The sequence below is a fragment of the Notothenia rossii genome (assembly GCF_949606895.1).
Source record: "Notothenia rossii genome assembly, chromosome: 5".
Lineage (NCBI taxonomy): Eukaryota > Metazoa > Chordata > Actinopteri > Perciformes > Nototheniidae > Notothenia > Notothenia rossii.
This window is the reverse complement of record NC_136903.1, coordinates 1,492,809-1,502,578: the sequence shown is the minus strand read 5'-3', so window position 1 is coordinate 1,502,578 and position 9,770 is coordinate 1,492,809.

Sequence of the window (9,770 nt, the reverse complement as noted above, 5' to 3'; positions counted from 1 at the left end):
TCATAGTTCAGTTCATAGTTCAGTTCAGTTCATAGTTCAGTTCATAGTTCAGTTCATAGTTCAGTTCAGTTCATAGTTCAGTTCATAGTTCAGTTCATAGTTCAGTTCAGTTCATAGTTCAGTTCATAGTTCAGTTCATAGTTCAGTTCAGTTCAGTTCAGTTCATAGTTCAGTTCATAGTTCAGTTCAGTTCATAGTTCAGTTCATAGTTCAGTTCATAGTTCAGTTCAGTTCAGTTCATAGTTCAGTTCATAGTTCAGTTCATAGTTCAGTTCAGTTCAGTTCAGTTCATAGTTCAGTTCATAGTTCAGTTCAGTTCAGTTCATAGTTCAGTTCATAGTTCAGTTCATAGTTCAGTTCATAGTTCAGTTCAGTTCAGTTCATAGTTCAGTTCAGTTCATAGTTCAGTTCATAGTTCAGTTCAGTTCAGTTCAGTTCAGTTCAGTTCATAGTTCAGTTCAGTTCAGTTCAGTTCAGTTCAGTTCATAGTTCAGTTCAGTTCAGTTCAGTTCAGTTCAGTTCAGCTCATAGTTCAGTTCAGTTCATAGTTCAGTTCAGTTCAGTTCAGTTCAGTTCAGTTCATAGTTCAGTTCAGTTCAGTTCAGTTCAGTTCATAGTTCAGTTCAGTTCAGTTCATAGTTCAGTTCAGTTCATAGTTCAGTTCATAGTTCAGTTCAGTTCAGTTCAGTTCAGTTCATAGTTCAGTTCATAGTTCAGTTCAGTTCAGTTCATAGTTCAGTTAATAGTTCAGTTCAGTTCATAGTTCAGTTCAGTTCATAGTTCAGTTCATAGTTCAGTTCAGTTCAGTTCAGTTCATAGTTCAGTTCATAGTTCAGTTCATAGTTCAGTTCAGTTCAGTTCATAGTTCAGTTCAGTTCATAGTTCAGTTCATAGTTCAGTTCATAGTTCAGTTCATAGTTCAGTTCAGTTCATAGTTCAGTTCATAGTTCAGTTCATAGTTCAGTTCATAGTTCAGTTCATAGTTCAGTTCAGTTCATAGTTCAGTTCATAGTTCAGTTCAGTTCATAGTTCAGTTCATAGTTCAGTTCATAGTTCAGTTCATAGTTCAGTTCAGTTCAGTTCATAGTTCAGTTCATAGTTCAGTTCAGTTCATAGTTCAGTTCATAGTTCAGTTCAGTTCATAGTTCAGTTCATAGTTCAGTTCATAGTTCAGTTCAGTTCATAGTTCAGTTCATAGTTCAGTTCATAGTTCAGTTCATAGTTCAGTTCAGTTCATAGTTCAGTTCATAGTTCAGTTCATAGTTCAGTTCAGTTCATAGTTCAGTTCATAGTTCAGTTCATAGTTCAGTTCAGTTCATAGTTCAGTTCATAGTTCAGTTCATAGTTCAGTTCATAGTTCAGTTCATAGTTCAGTTCAGTTCATAGTTCAGTTCATAGTTCAGTTCAGTTCAGTTCAGTTCATAGTTCAGTTCATAGTTCAGTTCATAGTTCAGTTCATAGTTCAGTTCAGTTCATAGTTCAGTTCATAGTTCAGTTCATAGTTCAGTTCAGTTCAGTTCATAGTTCAGTTCAGTTCATAGTTCAGTTCACAGTTCAGTTCATAGTTCAGTTCAGTTCATAGTTCAGTTCATAGTTCAGTTCATAGTTCAGTTCAGTTCATAGTTCAGTTCATAGTTCAGTTCATAGTTCAGTTCATAGTTCAGTTCATAGTTCAGTTCATAGTTCAGTTCAGTTCATAGTTCAGTTCATAGTTCAGTTCATAGTTCAGTTCAGTTCATAGTTCAGTTCAGTTCATAGTTCAGTTCATAGTTCAGTTCAGTTCATAGTTCAGTTCATAGTTCAGTTCATAGTTCAGTTCATAGTTCAGTTCATAGTTCAGTTCATAGTTCAGTTCATAGTTCAGTTCAGTTCATAGTTCAGTTCATAGTTCAGTTCATAGTTCAGTTCAGTTCATAGTTCAGTTCAGTTCATAGTTCAGTTCATAGTTCAGTTCATAGTTCAGTTCAGTTCATAGTTCAGTTCATAGTTCAGTTCATAGTTCAGTTCAGTTCATAGTTCAGTTCATAGTTCAGTTCATAGTTCAGTTCATAGTTCAGTTCAGTTCATAGTTCAGTTCATAGTTCAGTTCATAGTTCAGTTCATAGTTCAGTTCATAGTTCAGTTCATAGTTCAGTTCAGTTCATAGTTCAGTTCATAGTTCAGTTCAGTTCATAGTTCAGTTCATAGTTCAGTTCAGTTCATAGTTCAGTTCATAGTTCAGTTCATAGTTCAGTTCAGTTCATAGTTCAGTTCATAGTTCAGTTCATAGTTCAGTTCATAGTTCAGTTCATAGTTCAGTTCATAGTTCAGTTCAGTTCATAGTTCAGTTCATAGTTCAGTTCATAGTTCAGTTCAGTTCATAGTTCAGTTCAGTTCATAGTTCAGTTCATAGTTCAGTTCATAGTTCAGTTCAGTTCATAGTTCAGTTCATAGTTCAGTTCATAGTTCAGTTCATAGTTCAGTTCAGTTCATAGTTCAGTTCATAGTTCAGTTCATAGTTCAGTTCATAGTTCAGTTCAGTTCATAGTTCAGTTCATAGTTCAGTTCATAGTTCAGTTCAGTTCATAGTTCATTTCATAGTTCAGTTCGTAGTTCAGTTCATAGTTCAGTTCAGTTCATAGTTCAGTTCATAGTTCAGTTCATAGTTCAGTTCATAGTTCAGTTCAGTTCAGTTCATAGTTCAGTTCATAGTTCAGTTCAGTTCAGTTCATATTTCAGTTCAGTTCATAGTTCAGTTCATAGTTCAGTTCATAGTTCAGTTCAGTTCATAGTTCAGTTCATAGTTCAGTTCATAGTTCAGTTCAGTTCATAGTTCAGTTCATAGTTCAGTTCATAGTTCAGTTCATAGTTCAGTTCATAGTTCAGTTCATAGTTCAGTTCATAGTTCAGTTCAGTTCATAGTTCAGTTCATAGTTCAGTTCATAGTTCAGTTCAGTTCAGTTCATAGTTCAGTTCAGTTCATAGTTCAGTTCACAGTTCAGTTCATAGTTCAGTTCAGTTCATAGTTCAGTTCATAGTTCAGTTCATAGTTCAGTTCAGTTCATAGTTCAGTTCATAGTTCAGTTCATAGTTCAGTTCATAGTTCAGTTCATAGTTCAGTTCATAGTTCAGTTCAGTTCATAGTTCAGTTCATAGTTCAGTTCATAGTTCAGTTCAGTTCATAGTTCAGTTCAGTTCATAGTTCAGTTCATAGTTCAGTTCAGTTCATAGTTCAGTTCATAGTTCAGTTCATAGTTCAGTTCATAGTTCAGTTCATAGTTCAGTTCATAGTTCAGTTCATAGTTCAGTTCAGTTCATAGTTCAGTTCATAGTTCAGTTCATAGTTCAGTTCAGTTCATAGTTCAGTTCAGTTCATAGTTCAGTTCATAGTTCAGTTCATAGTTCAGTTCAGTTCATAGTTCAGTTCATAGTTCAGTTCATAGTTCAGTTCAGTTCATAGTTCAGTTCATAGTTCAGTTCATAGTTCAGTTCATAGTTCAGTTCAGTTCATAGTTCAGTTCATAGTTCAGTTCATAGTTCAGTTCATAGTTCAGTTCATAGTTCAGTTCATAGTTCAGTTCAGTTCATAGTTCAGTTCATAGTTCAGTTCAGTTCATAGTTCAGTTCATAGTTCAGTTCAGTTCATAGTTCAGTTCATAGTTCAGTTCATAGTTCAGTTCAGTTCATAGTTCAGTTCATAGTTCAGTTCATAGTTCAGTTCATAGTTCAGTTCATAGTTCAGTTCATAGTTCAGTTCAGTTCATAGTTCAGTTCATAGTTCAGTTCATAGTTCAGTTCAGTTCATAGTTCAGTTCAGTTCATAGTTCAGTTCATAGTTCAGTTCATAGTTCAGTTCAGTTCATAGTTCAGTTCATAGTTCAGTTCATAGTTCAGTTCATAGTTCAGTTCAGTTCATAGTTCAGTTCATAGTTCAGTTCATAGTTCAGTTCATAGTTCAGTTCAGTTCATAGTTCAGTTCATAGTTCAGTTCATAGTTCAGTTCAGTTCATAGTTCATTTCATAGTTCAGTTCGTAGTTCAGTTCATAGTTCAGTTCAGTTCATAGTTCAGTTCATAGTTCAGTTCATAGTTCAGTTCATAGTTCAGTTCAGTTCAGTTCATAGTTCAGTTCATAGTTCAGTTCAGTTCAGTTCATATTTCAGTTCAGTTCATAGTTCAGTTCATAGTTCAGTTCATAGTTCAGTTCATAGTTCAGTTCAGTTCAGTTCATAGTTCAGTTCATAGTTCAGTTCAGTTCAGTTCATATTTCAGTTCAGTTCATAGTTCAGTTCATAGTTCAGTTCATAGTTCAGTTCAGTTCATAGTTCAGTTCAGTTCATAGTTCAGTTCATAGTTCAGTTCATAGTTCAGTTCAGTTCATAGTTCAGTTCATAGTTCAGTTCATAGTTCAGTTCAGTTCATAGTTCAGTTCATAGTTCAGTTCATAGTTCAGTTCATAGTTCAGTTCAGTTCAGTTCAGTTCATAGTTCAGTTCAGTTCAGTTCATATTTCAGTTCAGTTCATAGTTCAGTTCATAGTTCAGTTCATAGTTCAGTTCATAGTTCAGTTCAGTTCAGTTCATAGTTCAGTTCATAGTTCAGTTCAGTTCAGTTCATAGTTCAGTTCATAGTTCAGTTCATAGTTCAGTTCAGTTCATAGTTCAGTTCATAGTTCAGTTCATAGTTCAGTTCAGTTCAGTTCATAGTTCAGTTCAGTTCATAGTTCAGTTCATAGTTCAGTTCAGTTCAGTTCAGTTCAGTTCATAGTTCAGTTCAGTTCAGTTCAGTTCAGTTCAGTTCATAGTTCAGTTCAGTTCAGTTCAGTTCAGTTCATAGTTCAGTTCAGTTCATAGTTCAGTTCAGTTCAGTTCAGTTCAGTTCATAGTTCAGTTCAGTTCATAGTTCAGTTCATAGTTCAGTTCAGTTCAGTTCAGTTCATAGTTCAGTTCATAGTTCAGTTCAGTTCAGTTCATAGTTCAGTTCATAGTTCAGTTCAGTTCAGTTCATAGTTCAGTTCAGTTCATAGTTCAGTTCATAGTTCAGTTCAGTTCAGTTCAGTTCAGTTCATAGTTCAGTTCATAGTTCAGTTCATAGTTCAGTTCAGTTCAGTTCATAGTTCAGTTCAGTTCATAGTTCAGTTCATAGTTCAGTTCATAGTTCAGTTCATAGTTCAGTTCAGTTCATAGTTCAGTTCATAGTTCAGTTCATAGTACAGTTCATAGTTCAGTTCATAGTTCAGTTCATAGTTCAGTTCAGTTCATAGTTCAGTTCATAGTTCAGTTCAGTTCATAGTTCAGTTCATAGTTCAGTTCATAGTTCAGTTCATAGTTCAGTTCATAGTTCAGTTCAGTTCAGTTCATAGTTCAGTTCATAGTTCAGTTCAGTTCATAGTTCAGTTCATAGTTCAGTTCAGTTCATAGTTCAGTTCATAGTTCAGTTCATAGTTCAGTTCATAGTTCAGTTCATAGTTCAGTTCAGTTCATAGTTCAGTTCATAGTTCAGTTCATAGTTCAGTTCAGTTCATAGTTCAGTTCATAGTTCAGTTCATAGTTCAGTTCATAGTTCAGTTCAGTTCATAGTTCAGTTCATAGTTCAGTTCATAGTTCAGTTCAGTTCAGTTCATAGTTCAGTTCAGTTCATAGTTCAGTTCATAGTTCAGTTCATAGTTCAGTTCATAGTTCAGTTCAGTTCATAGTTCAGTTCATAGTTCAGTTCATAGTTCAGTTCAGTTCAGTTCATAGTTCAGTTCAGTTCATAGTTCAGTTCATAGTTCAGTTCATAGTTCAGTTCATAGTTCAGTTCATAGTTCAGTTCATAGTTCAGTTCAGTTCATAGTTCAGTTCATAGTTCAGTTCATAGTTCAGTTCAGTTCATAGTTCAGTTCAGTTCATAGTTCAGTTCATAGTTCAGTTCATAGTTCAGTTCAGTTCATAGTTCAGTTCATAGTTCAGTTCAGTTCATAGTTCAGTTCATAGTTCAGTTCATAGTTCAGTTCATAGTTCAGTTCAGTTCATAGTTCAGTTCAGTTCATAGTTCAGTTCATAGTTCAGTTCATAGTTCAGTTCATAGTTCAGTTCATAGTTCAGTTCATAGTTCAGTTCATAGTTCAGTTCAGTTCATAGTTCAGTTCATAGTTCAGTTCATAGTTCAGTTCAGTTCATAGTTCAGTTCAGTTCATAGTTCAGTTCATAGTTCAGTTCATAGTTCAGTTCAGTTCATAGTTCAGTTCATAGTTCAGTTCATAGTTCAGTTCAGTTCATAGTTCAGTTCATAGTTCAGTTCATAGTTCAGTTCATAGTTCAGTTCATAGTTCAGTTCATAGTTCAGTTCAGTTCATAGTTCAGTTCATAGTTCAGTTCATAGTTCAGTTCATAGTTCAGTTCATAGTTCAGTTCATAGTTCAGTTCAGTTCATAGTTCAGTTCATAGTTCAGTTCATAGTTCAGTTCAGTTCATAGTTCAGTTCATAGATCAGTTCATAGTTCAGTTCAGTTCATAGTTCAGTTCATAGTTCAGTTCAGTTCATAGTTCAGTTCATAGTTCAGTTCATAGTTCAGTTCATAGTTCAGTTCATAGTTCAGTTCATAGTTCAGTTCATAGTTCAGTTCATAGTTCAGTTCAGTTCATAGTTCAGTTCAGTTCATAGTTCAGTTCATAGTTCAGTTCATAGTTCAGTTCATAGTTCAGTTCAGTTCATAGTTCAGTTCATAGTTCAGTTCATAGTTCAGTTCATAGTTCAGTTCAGTTCATAGTTCAGTTCATAGTTCAGTTCATAGTTCAGTTCAGTTCAGTTCATAGTTCAGTTCATAGTTCAGTTCATAGTTCAGTTCAGTTCATAGTTCATTTCATAGTTCAGTTCATAGTTCAGTTCATAGTTCAGTTCAGTTCATAGTTCAGTTCATAGTTCAGTTCATAGTTCAGTTCATAGTTCAGTTCAGTTCAGTTCAGTTCATAGTTCAGTTCATAGTTCAGTTCATAGTTCAGTTCAGTTCAGTTCAGTTCATAGTTCAGTTCATAGTTCAGTTCAGTTCAGTTCATATTTCAGTTCAGTTCATAGTTCAGTTCATAGTTCAGTTCATAGTTCAGTTCAGTTCATAGTTCAGTTCAGTTCATAGTTCAGTTCATAGTTCAGTTCATAGTTCAGTTCAGTTCATAGTTCATTTCATAGTTCAGTTCATAGTTCAGTTCATAGTTCAGTTCAGTTCATAGTTCAGTTCATAGTTCAGTTCATAGTTCAGTTCATAGTTCAGTTCATAGTTCAGTTCATAGTTCAGTTCAGTTCATAGTTCAGTTCATAGTTCAGTTCATAGTTCAGTTCAGTTCAGTTCATAGTTCAGTTCAGTTCATAGTTCAGTTCATAGTTCAGTTCAGTTCATAGTTCAGTTCATAGTTCAGTTCATAGTTCAGTTCAGTTCATAGTTCAGTTCAGTTCATAGTTCAGTTCAGTTCATAGTTCAGTTCATAGTTCAGTTCATAGTTCAGTTCAGTTCAGTTCATAGTTCAGTTCAGTTCATAGTTCAGTTCATAGTTCAGTTCATAGTTCAGTTCAGTTCATAGTTCGGTTCATAGTTCAGTTCATAGTTCAGTTCAGTTCAGTTCATAGTTCAGTTCATAGTTCAGTTCAGTTCATAGTTCAGTTCATAGTTCAGTTCAGTTCATAGTTCAGTTCATAGTTCAGTTCAGTTCATAGTTCAGTTCAGTTCAGTTCATAGTTCAGTTCATAGTTCAGTTCAGTTCATAGTTCAGTTCAGATGATGATGGAGTCAGGACTCAGAGAGACACGAGGAGAGCTGGAGCTCTGATGGAGTCAGGACTCAGAGAGAGTGTTTCCTTGTACGATGTGAGGGTCTAAGGACAGAGGGTCTAAGGACAGACGGTCTAGGGACAGAGGGTCTAAGGACAGAGAGTCTGAGGACAGAGGGTGTCGTATTGTCATACTGATATTCTGTACAAACTGTGAAGTCCACTGAGACAAATAACATTTGTGATATTGGGCTGTATAAATAAACATTGATTGATTGATTGATTGATTGATTGATTGATTGATTGATAATAATCAACATTCTTCAATAGATAGCCTAAACAGCTGAGGACACTGAATCACATTTGTTGTCGCTTATGGCTCGGGGTCATCTCCACCCCGAGAAGGATGTGTTCCAGGTGTCCCACAACAACAACTATCTCTGACCGAGAGCTGCCCGGTCACAAACTGGTGACAACAGCAACTCGCTAGGGCAGCCCCTCCTTAAGGGAGATAGCGGCTGCTCGAGGCCGGTCAGCTGCGTCAGAGGGCGAGAGGTAAACGTGTACACAGAATTATGCCCTGACACAAACTAATTTAGTAAGCAAACACTGTGAAAGATAAATTCAATGAAAACTTGACGGTTAATGTTATCCTTTTTTGTGACAAACTTATTAAATTATTTAGCACTTCAGACTTTTTGATCCTCAAAGTTACTTCTGTGATATGAGATGTTGAAATGTTGCATAGCATCCATGAATCTTTCCTGAAATCTTGAGCTTACCCCTTTTGTATTTTTTGTGTGTGCGTGTTGCAAATGATTGATCGTGTTCCCTTGTGGCTCTTACGTTCGGATTTTTGTTATTTGTTTTCTGTAAAACTGGAGATAATAAAACACAATGAACAAAAAAAGTGAAGATATCTAAATATATAGTTTTTGTCCTTCGCTGTAAAGGTATAGGTATTCTGATTTTATAAAATGCCTCTAGGTTTTTGTGCATGTCAATGGCTTGCAAAGGCTGCAATCCTTTGTTTACTTCAGGAACATAATGACATCACTATGGAACACTCGCGCTCCCATTGGCTAGCGCTCCAACCCATCGTACTTGACAGGCTAAGGGGCGGGACATCACTTTGTGGTTGACCAATCAGAGCAGACAATAAAACATATCTAAACCGACTTTTTATCAGAATTTTGACTTTTTTCTTATATTTTCACTGATAAATGATTTGCCTTGGCACAAAGTGTTGAGGAAGCAAACTCACATGGCGATGTTTGTGTGATGTAGTCATGTAAACTCATGTCAGAGTGGAAATGTAATAAAGAAAGAAAGTAGAAAGTGTCCAGCTAAAAGACAAATAGAAAATACCGAACACATCCTTTGTGTTTGATGCATTGGGAAAAACCAAGGGAGAGAAGTTTCCTTAGCTGTCATTTCCTTAACTGCTGGGCTTATCTAAAATTCAGATTCCAGGTTCCAAACTCGGTATTGAAAGTGAAGTTTTCAATTCCAAGTCCTTGTTACCAATTCAAAATTACAATTCAGAATTTCAAATCACAATCACATTCCCAAATTGCTAGTATAAATGGGGATTCGGGAACAATTACAAAATTCAATAAACACTTCCTGTAAATTCACCAGTGGGGGTTTACTGATTTTGTAGGCTCACGTTGTTTCTTTGAATTTAATAATTGTATTTAAATGGACTGTACTTACATAGCGCTTTATCCAGTCTTTGAGACCCCTCAAAGCGCTTCACATACTACATGTCATTCACCCATTCATACAGAGCAGTGTACCTCACTCTAGGACCTAACATTCACACACCGTGGCCATGCCATCGGGAGCAACTCAGGGTTAAGTATCTCGCCCAAGGATACATCGACATGTTGACTGCATGGGCTGGGATCGAACCCACAACCTTCTGATTGAAAGACGACCGCACTCCCTCACAGCCGCAGTCGCCCTTATTTGTACGTTTCGGCAGCTTCAGTGAGGAAACTTCTCTCCCTTGGTTTTTCCCAATGCATCAAATACATTTAGGAAAAAGT